General features: G+C 35.4%; 2 long non-coding RNA genes across 2 annotated transcripts; one reads left to right on the top strand and one right to left on the bottom strand.

The window, feature by feature from the left end:
- The first annotated feature begins 3,230 nt into the window (after positions 1–3,230).
- Positions 3,231–16,883, top strand: LOC119067564. Its single transcript, XR_005085960.1, has 3 exons — positions 3,231–3,283; positions 8,068–8,073; positions 16,873–16,883. It is a non-coding gene; the product is annotated as an uncharacterized LOC119067564 (long non-coding RNA).
- On the bottom strand, positions 8,500–9,925 carry LOC119067563. The gene is made up of 3 exons (XR_005085959.1): positions 9,556–9,925; positions 8,646–8,736; positions 8,500–8,585 (listed from the first exon to the last, which is right to left on the bottom strand). It is a non-coding gene; the product is annotated as an uncharacterized LOC119067563 (long non-coding RNA).
- Positions 16,884–17,278: the final 395 nt, after the last annotated feature.

Here is a 17,278-nt window from a genome sequence, read left to right as displayed (position 1 = left end):
TTATCAATCTGGTTTTGTTGTCCTACCTACTGTGGTTGGTAACAAAGACAATAAAGCAGTGCACATTTACCCATCGACTTTGATCGGATACCAATTTCTATTTCAGTTTCCATAATCGAATTACTACTCTAATGGAATAGAAAACGGTAAAATTGCACCAATTGGACGACAAGTTGAAGAAGTTCATAAGTTGATGGTTAAGACGTATCCGTTTGCAATTGGTGCAACGACAAAGTAGAAATATCTATGTAACTCAAACATCAGTCCAAGAGACTTCATCCTCATACAAACTTAAGAAGGTTTACAAATGTTGTAGGGAAGGATTTCGGTTGGATCCTAACACAAATTGTGTAAGGAAGGACTTTCGTTGGATTTTATTGAATTCATACTTTTATAAATCGTGATATTATATTCATAAAGCGCTTAGTTAAGTTTTCAAATGATTTGGGTAAGGTGTTCGATTCGATCTTACTAAATTCGTCCTTTGACAAAATGCCACAAGGGACTGTCCAAAAACGACGTCCCCTTTCCAGTGCTCCCTAAATGTACCGGCAATCAATCATCAATACATCGAAAAAATACGTTATATAGGTTTGTTCCAAGGTCATTTCGAAATGTCAAATTTCATCCACAGAAGGCAACTTAACCTCAACTTTCAGTTTGACGAAAATTCTAACGAAAAATCTACAAAGAAATTGGTTGACGTTTAGGTTGTGTACATCTCTGTGGATGAAATCATCGTCGTTCGTGTTGTCAAAGTTCGGGTTTACAGTTATTTGAAACAAACCTATTGAGTCCAATGAAAGTATAAAGCAGGCATGGTCTGCTCATACAAACCGGAGGACATAGCGATTTCATATAAACAAGCTCACCTTTCATGAGAGGTGAAACTTTTTATATGAAATCGCTATGTCCTCCGCTCCATACAAAGTCTGACATTCGACCATACCTTGTGTTGCCGTTCATTGATTTAGTCAACTGCATTGTTCTTATCAAAAGTATTGGCACCACTGAAAAGTGAGCATCGTTTAAGGACCTTGATGAAATACTATTTTCTCCATAATTTGCGAATAGCTAAGAAGAGACTATTCGCACATTGTGCGATTAGCCTGTTCATAAGACTTTGGCTATTCGCACGTTGTGTTGTGTATTCACGTTATAAAACGACTATTAGCACAATGGGCGAATAGTCCCTACCTTTTTTATTCTCATTCAAAGGTGAAATGCACCAGAATCAGCGAGTCTTACATTTAAAATTTAATCGTCTTCTCTATGAATATTGTCACGCGTTTGTCGATAATTTATCAATCACTTGTCCACTATAATGTTCTTTGTCTCCTGTCAACATATTTTATAATTTCACGCTATTTCTGGCGGTAATTTCATTCGATAAAGTTATATTACGTGCAAGTTGTGTTATTATTGTACGGTGTCAATCACTTTATTATTGTTTAAAATGTTCAGTTGGACAAGAATAAAAAAAAAACTAGATCGCATGTTGTAATTGTAAATGCTTACGATTCTTAAAAATGTACATCTTTTCTTTTAAATGTATAATTTCTAAATACGATGCGTAAGAGAATATTGTTTTAAAAAAAAGGAAAAGAAAATATTTAATGATCAAAATTATAATTACATATTAAAGCAGATGGTTATAGCTAGGGAATTTATAAATTTAGTCTAGAAAACAGATGGTTTTTAATGTTGTAGTATGCAACATCAATAGAAACATGCATAAGTACTTAATTAAAACTAATAAACTAATCTGTAAAGTACATCAATTTATTTTATTGAAGAATCGGATTCAACGATGAATATTCGAGTGAGTGAAACGTTTGCATAGCTAAATTTGTTCGTGATCATGTTATGTTGATTAACAAAAACGTTATTCCTGCAATTTTGATTTAAACGCATTCAATTAAATTGTTTACACTATTGAACGTTTTTCAGCACAGACACATCGTATACCGACAATTTCACAGCATATTCTCATGTTCCAACAATAACATCCACACACGAAAAAAAGCAATATAAAATTGGTTGTTACCTTGTTGTTTGTGTGTTTTTTTTCTTCTCTTCAGATTCGTCCACTTTGTCGATGAAGATATTTGATAATTTTCCCCTTTAATTTATGATGAATTCAAAGAAACCACGATATTGTTTGGTTTATAACCCAATCGATTAAATTAATGTACAACGCGTTATAATCATCATCAAGTCTTACGTTTTGTTACGTTATAGCATATAATTGAAACCAATTATATGCCCTTTTCAGATCGCTTAAACGTTCACAAAATAAAATAAAAAATGAATAATGAACTTAACTACACATCCACTAGCAATTTACATAAATAATCGGTTTATTTTGAAGATAATTATACCTATCGATTAATGATTGGTCTAATTTAAGACAACGCAACTTTAATTAAAATTTCACTCATTTGAGTAAATATTTTAGCAATTTGCAACACATGACTTGCTTTCGATCTTTCTTTTCTTTCGTTAATTTAACCACATTTTGATGAAAGGCTGACAATTATTTTTATTGCTTTCAAACATATGTTATGAAGTCTTTCACCAAAGTGAAACACCGAAGGTAATGTCAAGGTAGATAATGTGGAGGAAAAAAAGGTGTCATTAGCATCCAACTTATATGCCACTATATCTACCTTGGATAATTCAAACTATTAGCGGATCAGAGAAATTTCAGATCCCGATGTTGCCATAAATTAAGATTGGCTCACCTAGTTTGTGTATATTACGTAGGTGGAAGCACGGGGTTTCAGGGGGTTTCGAACATTTAGTTTTTTCATGTTGCAGATATTGCAGTGTCAAATTCTGTCCAACATGTGACATATTTGCAAGGTATTGGCCTTTTTCACAAAGTATAATCAGCGTAACCTTCGTAAAAGGAATCTTGAATCTGACAAGAGCACGTGTGCCAACGTGTAAAAAACAAATGTTCAAAACCCCCTGCTGAACCGTGGCGATCCTCTTGTCAAACGGACAGTACAAAAACAAATTCCATCATTTATCATTGTACTTCTTGTCACTAATGTTGTTACACCTGCTAAGTTTGTATGGTATCGAATTCACCTACCTTTGTCACTTTGTCACAGTGCACAACATAATGAAACTAAGTTCACCTAAAAGTAGGAATCATTCCTTTGCATTTACATTTGGGACAAAATGTCCGTATACGGTCGATTCAGTCAATATAGTCAGTCCCTTATAATAACCAAAAATAGAGAAACGGGTATGCCACGTTAAGGGCCTTACTTATGTTATTGCTTGTTAATTATTGTTTTGGCTTGCCATGCCTAAATTAATTTTTAATACTCTAAAGAAAGATATGGGTTCAATTTTCAAGCCTTCCGAACCAGAAAAACATCTCATTAGCCCAATATTCCACATTCCCCGGAGTCAGAGCAAGCCTACTACTTCACTCACCTTCGGCTCGAACAGCAACACTTGCTAAAAACAACATAAGCAGGTATACATAATATACCATAGCACTGCCTCTAGCATTAACATAGAAAATATTTGGAAGCTGATTGTATCACAAACGACATTTCACAACGCAGGCGAGAAAATAAAAAAAAGTCATATTTCCCCACCTCAGCTGAAACTTCGGGAGCCTTTGTAGTGAAAAACGTTGATCTCAGGAAAAAGTAGTAAATTTCATTTACTATGCTGGTGCATGTAATAAGGCTATTACATATATAGGCAATAACCTTTACATCACTCGCATAGTAAAACGTCGTACTACACACGGAAAATAAAGTGATATCTCGTATCACGATGAGTAAAAGTACCTCGGGCTGCCGCCCTCGGATACTTTTTCTCATCTGGATACGAGATATCACTTTACTTCCCTTGCATAGTAATGTACTATTTCTCTGTTGAAACAACACACTCGAAATGAAATTTCCTTCTTTTTTCCCCTTGGTGAACAAAAAACAATTATTTCCCTCGGACAGGATGAGTCATGCTTTCTTCGTCCGAATTGAATCACGAAACACATTCAAGCGCACAAATGTATCAAAATTTGGAAGTTTTTCGACGTCTGAAATCTGAGTGTTAATGCTAGAAGCAGTGTGGTGAATATACTATAAATTATGGATGATTTAATAAGACTACATTGTTCCATCGACACCGGGACGTTATATCATCATCATTTCTAATGAAAATCTAATCAATTTTACACCATAATCGTCTCCAGTTCCCATATTCTGGTCTCTTGAAGTAATGGAATCGTCAGTGACATAGATTACCTCCATTTCGAAACGGATAAGATGGTTCGAAGATGTGGATTAAGAGATTAAAATTAACATATTGGTTTAGAATTACATATGCATATGCAGTGTAAGTTGGAAACACTTTATATCTGTGAACAATATCGATGATATTTTTATCCGTGCAATGTGTCTTCTTTCCATTATATAAATTTCTATATTACGACTAAGTTGGTGGCATAGATGAGGATAAAATTTCACACAGATCCACTTTTTTTCTTCTTCCAATATTGCATTATAAGTCTCGGCTTGAAGAGAGTTTGAAGAAAAATTAATTGATTCTCATAAATTATTCATTCCTCTGATAGGAATTCCAAACAATCGATTAAATGTGATGATAATGTGGTTAGACTTAAGACATAAATTTCATGCTTTATATGTTGTGAAAAATGCTCGAAGGGATATTTTACTTACCGATATAAACATCCGATACTTTTGATGTTTTATGTAGGCACTCTGCCACATACATTTATATGTATATGCAAGTGGTCGAATGATCTGATTACATTATGTTTCTCAACGGTTAAAGTATTTAATATTTAAGTAAATATTATATCGATTGGTTCGATTAGTTCAATGACCCATTTTCGTCGATATATTTCTTTTTTTTATTTTTATTTTAACTGAAAACCAATTGAATACTCTTCAATTGTAAACAAATAGATAATATTCGAAAAAAAAAAGAAAACTAATTTTAGATTTATTTTGCATTTTATGTTTACCACTCTTAGCGCACAATATCCGCCGTAGGTAGATAATAATAATAAATTAAATCACGTAATTTCTAACGAAGAACTCGTGTGCTGCTTAATTGGAATCGCGGAAGAAAAGAGTCTCGACATTGAACAGTCTTTTCACTGTAAAAAAATGAAACCCGATTTGTACAATGAAATAATAAACTTGTTGAATGTTTACAAGAGTATCGCGTTTGAATAACGTATTTTCTTATTACTTTTTTTTAATATTAATTAATAACAAACACAGAACAAGTAATACAATTCGTCATTGCATGTCAAATAAATAAGTCACGTCTTTTTTCTACTAAGAATGTCTTACCCTACTCTACACATCCAACATTAGCAATTTTTTCCTTCTAAAATTCAAAAGTTGTCATATTTTATCTAGAAACTGCAAACTTTGACACCAAGTTGCGTCTGGTTAAATGGAGTTTTACCACCTGAATGGTTTGGTATACGGATGGTTTTATGATATGTAGAAATCAGCTGGTTCCAGGCTGTACTGTAAAACGCAAACCGTAGAATTATTCGTCACTCTTGAAACATATTCTTCGATCTTTCTAGCAGAAATTAGAGCCATATGTAGAATGCCTTCACCATAATGTAAAACAGAACAGATCTCACTGTATCATATTTCTCTGTTCAGACAGCCAAGCAGTCCTACCAGCACTATCTTCGTTCAAATTCACATCAGCTTTAGCTGTCGAAGCCTGGATATCGCTGAATAGCTGATCACAACTACCCAGAGTTGACCTAAAATGGGTGCCAGGCCACTTAAACATCAAAGGAAACGAAAAAATCAGACTCCTTAATTAGAACCGGAGCAATAAGCACACCTATTGGTCCAGAACATATGATGGGTAAGCCACTTACTTACTTAGGTGAGCACAACCTGTTATTGGTTTTGGCCTCCAATCCGAGCTATTCCGCGCCAACGCTCTCCAATCGCTCACTCTTAGTGCTTTAAGATCCGACTCAACTGCATCTTTCCATCTCGTTTTTGGTCTTCATGGTTCGCGGGTTCCATCGAGACTTGTATTTAGTAGTTTCAGGGGCACACACGGTTTCTCATCCATTCTTTGTGCATGACGGAGCTAGTCACCTTATGCGATTAATTTTGATGAATTTGACTATATCTAGCTCGTTGGAAATATGTGGTAATTTGCATGAATGACTTAGTGAAATTACAGAAATTTCTCCAGTTACACGAGCCATACATAGTCGTGTTGGGTGTCATTAGAATGGTAATTGCATGTATACTTCAGGGGGAAATAGGGTCTTATTGGGTTTAGATTCATTCACACTGAGATATGTGCAGTTAAAGTTTTCAACCGAAAAAGACTGAAAATGTACACTTTTCTAACAGAAATTTCTTGATGGACACGAATACACCTTTCTGGGCACATATAAAAAAGTCTACTGGAAATTGCGTCCGATTTTGGTCGACTGAGAGAAGCTGGGAATCACTGAAAAAACCTTCCTAGTTGTAGGTTAGCGATGAATTGAATCAAAATAAGATTATTGTGATTAATGTGATTATTCAGGAATGGAGTTGAACACCGAGAAGTGTGAGGTGTTTTTTGTGAATGCATCAGTAGAAGAGGAGGATGAAATGTATAGGGAAATATCGGGTCTTTTACCAGGCATTCTTAAAGTAGATAAAGTTTCTTTTGAGCTGCTTGGAGCTCCTGTTTTCGAAGAAGGTGTCCATGGTATGTTTTCGACTAAAGTTGAAAACGTTGAGCTGTTATCGAATCGTTTACAGCTTTTGGACGTTCATCCTGCTTTATGTGTTTTTAAGAGTTCTCTTTCAGCTCCTAGGTTTAATTATCTACTACGTACTTGTAAGTCGTTCTTAGTACCCGAGGTGTTAAACAAGGTAGATGAGATGTTTCGTACTACGCTTGAAATTGTTACGAACACGAAGCTTGGAGTGGTTCCCTGGAAGCAGGCATCTCTTCCTCTTTCGTTCGGAGGTCTAGGGATTAGGAAATCCTCGGAGTTGGCCTATCCGGCGTATTTGTCGTCTGTCCATCAGTCTTCGAAGTTATCGGATGAGATCCTCAGCAAGTTTGGTTTGAAAGTGCTGAATAGGCATGGGCGATAATGAAAATGATTATCGATAATTATCAATTATCGATAATCGATAATTATCGACTTTTTTTATCGAAAATTATCAAAAAAATATCGACAATCGATAATTATTGATATTTTGGTAATTATCAAGATATCGATAATTCGATATAAAGATATTTCGGTCCGAAAATCCGATATTTATCGATATATTCCGATATATCGGTATATTTTCATGAATTTTCAGATAAATATCAAAATATCGATATTTTGATAATTATCGAATTTCGATATTTTGATAATTATCGATAATTATTAAATTATCGATAACGATATGATTAATCGATTATCGATAATTTCTTTCGATTGATATTATCGATAATTTTGAACGCCTCCCATCCCTAGTGCTGAACGGTGACGTTTTATCAGTTTTGCAAAGTCCTCCTTCTGAATACTCTTTGCTGAGCGAAAAATCTAAGAGTATTCAAAAGGAATGGGACTTGGTGGGTGTGCGAAAGGTTTTTGACGAGTTATTGGCTTCTAGTTCTCCAGTGGACCGTGCTAGGTTACTTGCATCATCAACGAAAGAGTCTTCAAAGTGGTTGCAAGTTATACCTTCAAGTAATCTGGGGTTACTTTTAGACAATAACGCAAAAGCTGTGCAATTGAAAAGGCAGAGAATTTTTTGCTCCAAGAAAAAATTTATAAATTTTTAACCGAACTTGGCTATAAAAGTATAGCCATTCGTTATGGGAAACACTTCTGGTGGACATACGAATGATGAGGAACGTTTTTGCATTTGTATGTTCGACATAGATAATAACTGCGACAATAAGAATGCGAAATGGATTTTCTGCGAAGGCTGCAAATGGTGGTCCCATACTACTTGTGCTCTGATATCAGACGATGAATATAATACAATTATGAGCAATGGTACAGCTTGGTTTTGTGAATCCTATCAGTGTCAAGTAAAGCGAAAGGACCTCAACGATAATCCTACGAAGCTGAACACCACTTCAGAAGTAACTTGTTTAGAATGTGGTTTTATTGCTAAAAACGATCGAGGCTTAAAAATACATCAACGCAAACATGGTCTTAAAAATAAAGAAGAAGCTGAAAATCACAGTATTTACCACGAAAAATTATCACAAAATCATCTCCGTCTCGTTCTTTAGTATTTCCATCTCCTCCGACGAACGAACTCAGTCTACAAGTTAGCGAAGATGATGTGAAACTTTCAATAATGTCATTTGGCAGTGGTTCATCAGCAGGAATGGACGGTTTTTATCCGCAATATTTTAAAGACTTAATTTCAATTTCAGCCGCTGACGCAGGAAAAGAGTCTCTTTCAGTTATAACGGAACTTACCAATTTTATCCTTCGTGGTAAAGTAAATGATGCAATTTGTCAATACGCCTTCGGTGCTTCTCTCTGTGCACTTATGAAGAAAGATGGAGGAATCCGCCCAATCGCAATGGGCCTATCGATCAGACGATTAGTTTCAAAAGTCGCTTGTTTACACGTTAACGAAAAGGCTCACGAATTTCTGTATCCTCTTCAGTTGGGAGTTGGTACCAGGCAAGGTTGTGAAGCTGCGGTACACGCGACTAGAAGCTTTTTATCAATTAACGCTGGCAAGTTTAAGGTCCTTTTAAAGATAGATTTTAGAAATGCTTTTAATTCAATTGAGCGAGATGCTATGTTGAATGAGGTAAAAGAAGTGTTTCCTTCTCTGTATCCTTATCTTTGGCAATGCTACAGAAATTCTTCGCTTTTATTTTTCGGTGAACATACAATATTGTCTCAGATAGGTACTCAGCAAGGAGACCCTTTAGGTCCTCTTTTGTTTTCATTAACCATACACAAGTTAATTAAACGTTTAAAAAGTGAACTGAACGTCTGGTACCTCGATGACGGAACCGTATGCGATGATCCGGAAATAGTATACCACGATCTCGAAACAGTGATCAGTGAAGCGGATAAAATTGGTCTTAAGATAAATCCTTCGAAATGTGAATTGTTCTTCTGTTCAGGCTCAGTTGACGAAGAAATTGTTTCGAAATTCAATGATCTTTGTCCTGGCATTCGCATTGTAACTAAGGAGGATTTGAATCTGCTCGGTGCGCCAATTTTCGAAGAAGGTTTTTTCAAATTTGCGGGAAAAGTATTGAGTAAATTGAGGGTTATGTTTGAACGCTTAAAAATTTTGAATTCACATACGTCATTATACCTTTTACGTAACTGTTTTGCTATTCCGAAATTAACTTATTTAGTGAGAACGTCTCCTGCTTGGAAATTTGCTGATTTCCTTTCAGCTTATGATGGCGAAGTCAAAGAACTTTTGGAAACGATTCTGAATGTTGATTTAGATAACAAACAGTGGACACAAGCTACTTTGCCTATTAACTTTGGTGGTCTCGGAATAAGAAGACTACAGGACATTTCCTTACCGGCTTTCCTCAGCTCTTCATTTGGTGTTAAGGGCCTCGTCTCTCGTATCGTAAATTCTCACGACGAGGCCTTTTCCATTAGATTCGATGAAGCTTTAGAGAAATGGAAAGGTTTCAATGTTCATGTACCTTCTTTGAAGTCCTCACAAAAGGCTTGGGATCTTATCAACATTCAACGAATAATCAAAACGAATTTAAAATTTACCTCTAAGGTTGATTTAGCACGTTTTCAGGCTTTACAATGTAAAGAATCTAACGCCTGGCTACATTCAATTCCTTCTTCGAATATTGGAACTTTCATGGACAATAATTCTCTCAGAATTTGCATTGGGTTGCGTCTAGGATGTAACATATGTTCAGTACATCATTGCATATGCGGATCTCTGGTGTCTCCAAAAGGCTTACACGGCCTCAGCTGCCAGAAAAGCGCCGGAAGATATCAACGTCACGCAGAGCTTAATGATATAATTAGTCGTGCTCTTTTATCATTGCATGTTCCTAACAAATTAGAACCAATAGGTTTATCTAGAAATGACGGTAAAAGACCAGATGGCGTGACGTTAACACCTTGGTTCAAAGGAAAACCCCTCGTTTGGGACGCTACTTGTGTAGACACCTTTGCCGACTCTTATCTATCGAAAACAACTAAAAAGGCTGGAGAACTCGCTAATACTGCAGCATTTAACAAACATAAACATTATTCTAATTTAACTTCTAGTAATAATTATATTCTACTAGCTTTCGCGGTAGAAACCATGGGCCCATGGAGTACAGAATCAAAAAATTTCATAGAAAAAATTGGATCAAAATTACAAGAGATTAGCGGAGATAAAAAATCAAAATCATATCTGATACAAAAAATTTCTATGGCCATACAACGATACAACGCCAGTTGCATAATGGGAACCATCTCCGCAGAAAAGCCTTTGGAAGAAATTTTTTATTTGTAATTTGTTATCTGTACTTTAAAAAGATACAAGGTTTTACAGGTCGGAATGACGGCTAAGCCTGACCACCTTTCCTTGTCAAATAAATCAATAAACACTTCAAAAAAATGAAAAAAAAAAAAAAAATTTCATTTATTAATTTCGTTTTTATAAGAAATATCAGTTTTCTACGTATCTGTTGTGGACGATAGATTTTAGACAATTTTGCTTGTTGTATAAATGTGAAATTGCCTCAGATCAATCGACCAAAACCACGATCACAACATTGTACACTTCGTCCTCGTCAACTTCATGTCTTCATGCTACTGGCACAAAATTCTTATTTAACCAATCTTTACACTCGGAAACACTAATTTTCCCATCCTTGTTAGCGTCCGCCTCTTTCACAAATTTTTCGTAAGAAATATTCCTCAGTTTGGGATCGTGGTATCTAATCGTTTTCATTCCAAACTCAAATTCCTCTTTCGAAACGTACCCATCGTTATTCCGATCAAAGTTTTTCAAATATTCGTTCATCAGTAGACGGGAGTCATGCTGCGCTTCAATATATTTCATCAGTTGAGTCAACTCGAATCGTCCGCCCAATATCTTGTCCGAATATTCAACATACTGTTGATAAGTTTCCATCGGTTTGATGTAGTTAATTGCCTGAAGAAAAGGTATGAGTTCCTTGGAAGTAATAGATTCTTCGTAAGAGGGCATGGTACGGAAAACTTTCCTGAATTGCTCAATTTCTTCTGTGGAATAGCCAGTACTTGAGCTAAACTTCTTGGATATGGTATATAGAAGTTTCCATTGTGATTCAACCGTTGGTGGATTTAATTTTCGAACTACCGTGGCAACGAACGACATTTTTAATGCAATATTTGAATGGAACTGTTGGTTGGAACTGAATATCATTCGTTTTTATTTTACAAGAAATTATTTTTTTGAACATTCAAATAAACTGGTCCATCGAAATTTCAATAAAGAATTCATCTAATGCGATCTAAAACATTTATATAATTTTATACAACCAACCAGTTTCTTTAACAGACGATAACAGACGATGCAATCACTAGTACGAATCCTGAGATAGTTATTTATCTACCTAGTATCTTCGGGATAACAGTCTGCTATTCTGTGGCGAAAAATACGCTATATGTGATTAGATGCTTTGAACAATATGTTCTTATCGACATTTTTGTCGCATACGAATAACGACTTGTTCCCTTGACTTGAAGTCATGGGTCTTACAACGGAAAATACACCGTACGTAACACCACAATAATTTAAAATGTATGGAAATGGGATTAAAAACGTTAAATGTATACTTAGGGAGGTCCAGGGCCTACCAAAAGGCGCATCAGGAGAACACGCAGATGCAGATACACGGGTGACACACACAAAATTTGACAGTTTCATACGTTTTCGTATTAGATGGATTCTTAAATTTAATAAATTTAATAAAAATGACGATCTACGTGACCTCCCCAAGTATACAGCCTTGATCTTGAAATGTAACACTTTTCTGCTCTGTGCTAACATGATAATTTGAGTAAATCTCAATCGATTTTTCTTTATTTTTACTCGATAAAGGATTAAAAACCTCAGGTCAAGTTCGATAATGGTTGGTATGTGTCCATCTGGGAGCAGTTGTCAAAACAAGTATTTTCTACTCTTTGTTAACCAGAATTAGTCCTTCTCAACTGATTTAAAAAAAAAAGTTAGATGAACTATATAATTCCTGACGTTAGGTTCCAAGATGGATTATGAAGTTATGTTTTTGTGGATTTTGATAACATTTAGCTGAAATAATAACTCATGGCCAATAGAAAAACTATTGAGAAGTTCAGACACTCATGGGATCTAACCCACCCAACGGGTGAGACCTAGTTTATTTAGTGGGACAAAAACCTAAAAACCATTCAATACCAAAACTGTCAAGTTTGTGGGTCCAGAAATTATGTAAAATCGGTTGTAAACGAAAATGTGATACTTCCTCAATTTTTTTAAGTGTGAAACAAATACAAAGTTAAAAGTCTCAAGGATATTACAAATTTGGGCGTAGCAAACCTGCCGCTCGCCGATTTTGTGATCATCATCAACTTTTTAATAACTAGGTAGTTTTGGGCGGGTCATGTCCCTTGACTGACAATTTTTTCAATATATTTTTGATCAATTTCATTGTTGAACTTCCGAAGCACCACTGATACAAATGCCTATATTTGATCACAATTTATTTTTACATATGCTGTATTCCTTCAAATAAACCTTCGAACGTAGGATAGAATGATCTTTAAGTTCTCATTTTTCTTATAAATTTGTACCAAGATTTTCAATCAACCGTAAATCGTAAAAAAACTCGTGTGAATTATGCAAACTTCCCACTCGTGTGAGCTATCTATTATTCTGTTTGATTGCCACTTTGTCAAATTTAATCAGAGTAGATGCGAAGTTTTGCGAATGTGGAACGATGAAAAAAGTGAAGAATAGGTACGAACAAAACGCCTTTTTGTTACATTTTGTAAAGGGATGAATTCCCTAGGAACGAACAGACCGCTTTCTCATTACATTTCATAGAAGGCTGAATTCCCTAAGAACGTACAAAACGCCTTCTCGTTACATTTTGTAAAAACATGAGTTCCCTAGGAACGGACAAAACGTCTTCTAATTACATTTCATAGAAGGATGAATTCCCTAGGAACGAACCGCCGTTGCTTTAGATTTCTAAAATCGACAAAGTGTGAAGGAAAGACAAAAAATCGTTTTACCTTAGAGGTGCCAGCGACATGTACCACATTTCTATCGGTATTTTATTATTTTTTATCGGTACTATTTTTATCGGTTAAATTGAATTTTTCTATCTGTCGAATATGTCTCGCTTCGCTCTGGCCACAAACTTCACACTCGCATCGGAGTTGTAAAATATTTTGTTTGATTGTTTGAATTATGAATTTAAAGAAAATATTCAGAAATTAATTGAGAATGCCGACAAAGAATGGTGGTTACCTTTAACGTTTTCATAAAATTTCCATCAAATTTGTTAGTCAACTATCAACTTGTTAGCAGTTCACTAACAAGAGATGTTTACCGGTTAGAGGCTGGTGAAATTTTTCTTCTTACTTGTTTCATGCACATTATCGGAAACAAACTTAAGATGATTTGCTCACACTACCAAACAATAGTTGATTACATTGGATGCTGCGGAGGTAGTTCATTACATGAGGGATCAATTTTGTGATACGAGCCGAACTCACAAGTGTGGTTTTAAGCAACAAGCTTAACCGTTTCCAAAGCGAGTTGCTTAAAACCACACGAGTGAGTTCGCGAGTTCACAAAATTGATTCCGAGTGTAATGGACTACCAAGCAGCATCCAATGTATGCTGTTTTATTGCCTATTCACCCGGAATATTGTTGTTACGAGTACATTTTTCCACGCAAGGACCTGACAGTTCAAAACCAAAAGTGTTCAAGAAGACGCAAGAAGACACTTCTTCATAACATTAATCCCGAAAGCATCACTGGCAACACTACTGTTTTGATAACATGCTGACAAACTACTTCGACTGTTTTGTTTTTGTGAAGTGCTAGATTCATATTTTGCGTAATATTTGTCGATTTTGGTGGTGTTACAATAAATTTTGCTGTGAAGTGAAGTGAATACATGATAATAAAGACAAATGTGTTGATTGTTTTTGAAAATAAGTGAAAAATGCAAAAATTAAAATTGTTTGGCCATATGTGTTCGTCGAAGTTGAAATAATTGAAATTATGGCTATTATCGCGAGTATTGTTTCGATTTCAGTGCTAAAGAATATTTCATGTGATACATTTTTGCTGATAAGTATTGAAATTCTGCTGGTATGTAATGAATTTTCATATGAATATTCCTTCACTTGTGATGTAATGAAAAAGTTCCCACATGTAACGATCGCTTTCCGCTGGTGGGAAATGTACGTGTAACAACAATATTCCGGGTGGATAGGCAATAAAATCAAATTTCATCAAAGTAATCTTTTTCTATTGAGGCTATAATCAACAGTGTAAAATTCTGGGATAGCTTCCAGATCTTTCGTCCCTGATAGCCCATCTTCGAACTTAGCCTCGGTATTTTAATTCCACACTTGTAAAAAAAAGATTCATTTAAATAGGTTAAAAATTACTCAAGTTATCGTGACCTCAACAATTTTTTGTTACCCACATTTAACGTTTTTCATACCATTTCATACATTTTCAATCACAGTGAATTTTTTTGTTACCCAAATATTTCGGTATTTATTTTCTGGTGTAAGACCGTGACTTTCGGTCAAGGGAATAACAAAAAAAACTTGTTGCTTGAGAAGTGTTTACCAGACTCTTAAAATTTTATGGGGCCATCTAATTTGAATACTTGAAATTCCAGATTCACTTACTCGTCGAATAAGAAATTTTTCTGGAAATCCAGCAAAAATTTCGTGGTAACAAGTTGTGTTTACAATTATACTCCAACCTCACTACTCCAATATTATCCATCTACGAACTTAAATACGGGTAAAAATTACATAAGTTATCACGATAAGGAAAATTATGGTCACACGATAAATGAATGTCTCTTTTATTTAGAAAACAGCAGCCATCACATGCTTCATTTTACTCAAATTTAATTTAATTTTCTGCAGAAACAAAAAGAGCTATGAGTTGCTGGCCGCAATGAATGTACAGACCAGGTATGGTCTGTTCATACAAACCGGAGGACATAGCGATTTCATATAGACAAACTCAACTCCCATGAGAGGTGAGTTTGTTTATATGAAATCGCTTATATTAATTTTTTTTAGGTTCGAAGACCTTCGAAGTTCTTCTTTCCCCCACTCCGTTACTGAGTCCACCGACAATTGAATCCACATCATCGGAATCCAGCAGTTACTGAACTACTTTGTCGATGGAGATTTTCTTGGTCGTTCGATAATAAATGTCGCTTCCTACGCTTCCTCCAAAAATTATTTACTGGAATTCAAGGCGATTAAATTCATTTATCCAAATTAGTCTCGCAAACGACTCAAAATTTCAATCCATTCCACCCTTACGCCATGCGTGGTTGCATATTTTCGTAGGTAATCGATGAATTGAAATATTTTTTGCGGATGATTACTCAGTACTCGCCGGTACACGTGTACGATTATTGAATGTACAGTTAATGGGCGTCCTCCTCGGTTGATTCTTTGTTTCTCTTCTTTGACTACATGCCAGAAACTTAAATCAATCCTCTGCGCTGATCTTGTCACAATTTCCTTGGAATGCTTGTACCATGATGTGTCGATATTTTCAACTGTGTCGACTGATTGGTTTTCTAACCCAAAACTTGACGACCTTCCGTTGTCGACGTGTCGGCTAACAACGGATGAACCAAACCGGCTGACGCTACCCTTGATATTAGTATGAACTCCATGATGACCTCTGAATTCTTTTTAACTTCCATGCAAGAAGTTTCCACGTAAAAGAAGCCTTTGATTCACCACGGATGTACGTTGAGTTGCTTGTTGAATCCACCACACGATTATTATGTCTCTCTCGACCAGTCTATAATTGTATGCACCGATGGCTTGTAACGGTTGATGTTTCTGCGGGCCAAAATCGTTTGGAAATTTCCACTTTAGTTCCAATGGCTTTTGCGCCAAATCCGACCAAAATAATAGAAACGAATATTTCGATTAACCGAAACCAGAATTTCTCTTTGTGTGTATCAGACCCGTTATGTCTTGTCGTCTTTATGCAATGAAATAATTCACTTTTACGTGACGGACGATTGAAATTTCAATTTTTAAGCAAATGTTCTCGTAATTCTTGCGATATTTAACCCACGTCGGGTAATTGACTTTATAACTTTACTATAATTTAACATTCATGTCCAAAAATACTAGGGGTCCCCAATATAATGCCGTTGGCATTATGATAAAAGACGAGTCGGTGTAATTGTTTGATCTATTTATTTGAGCCTGTTAATTGATCGAGTGCTGGTGGTAGACTGACTACTTCTCATTACATAATCTGACGACGTTTGATATAATACATATGTTTACGGGTCACTACAGAGAGAAAAAATCAACCTTCCTGGTATTATAATTGATAACTCGCTTACAGAATTTTGAAAATGTCTCCGTTTCTTGGAAGATATGTTTGTAGAAATTGTTTTGGACTATGTGAGCAATTCATTTTCTACTAAACTAGCGTAATTATGTTAATTTCAGTTAATTAGGGTGGCTCGATTTAAAAATATTTAATCTTTTATCCAAAAAGCACATAGTGTTCCATGACCGTCAGAGCCCTGAAAATTTTCTAGAATTGAGTAGTGAGTTATTTACTTGTAAGCAACGCATGAGTGCTACTCTAAATTGACTCCTGAAATAGAGTCAAAGAAATTTTCACATTGTAAAAAATTTAGTAAACAATTTTCATGCAAAGTAGTACATTATTTGGCAGCTGTCACTACGATCACTCATGCTTGCAGTGCGTTGGTTCAAGGGATCTTTCAAACAGTTATAGTGTGGAAACATTTTTTGGTGAGTACAACGCCACGAAATGTCGGTAAAGGTCGAAAGAATATTTTACTATTACGCCAAATTTGGAAAAATCAGTTTCGCAACCTTTTAGGTACTTAAAGGTATTACTGTTACCAATAGCAAACAAACTTTTTTTCGATGCTGTCAAAATACCTCCTTATTCCTTTGCTTGTAGAATCATACACTGTTGACTGATTTCTAATTTTACATGGAGTTAGGTTGCTAGAGGGGGTATTGCTGTTACTGTAACACAA

The sequence above is a fragment of the Bradysia coprophila genome (assembly GCF_014529535.1).
Source record: "Bradysia coprophila strain Holo2 chromosome X unlocalized genomic scaffold, BU_Bcop_v1 contig_12, whole genome shotgun sequence".
Lineage (NCBI taxonomy): Eukaryota > Metazoa > Arthropoda > Insecta > Diptera > Sciaridae > Bradysia > Bradysia coprophila.
The sequence above is the reverse complement of the archived record's forward strand: the minus strand, read 5'-3'. Positions and strand labels throughout refer to the sequence as shown.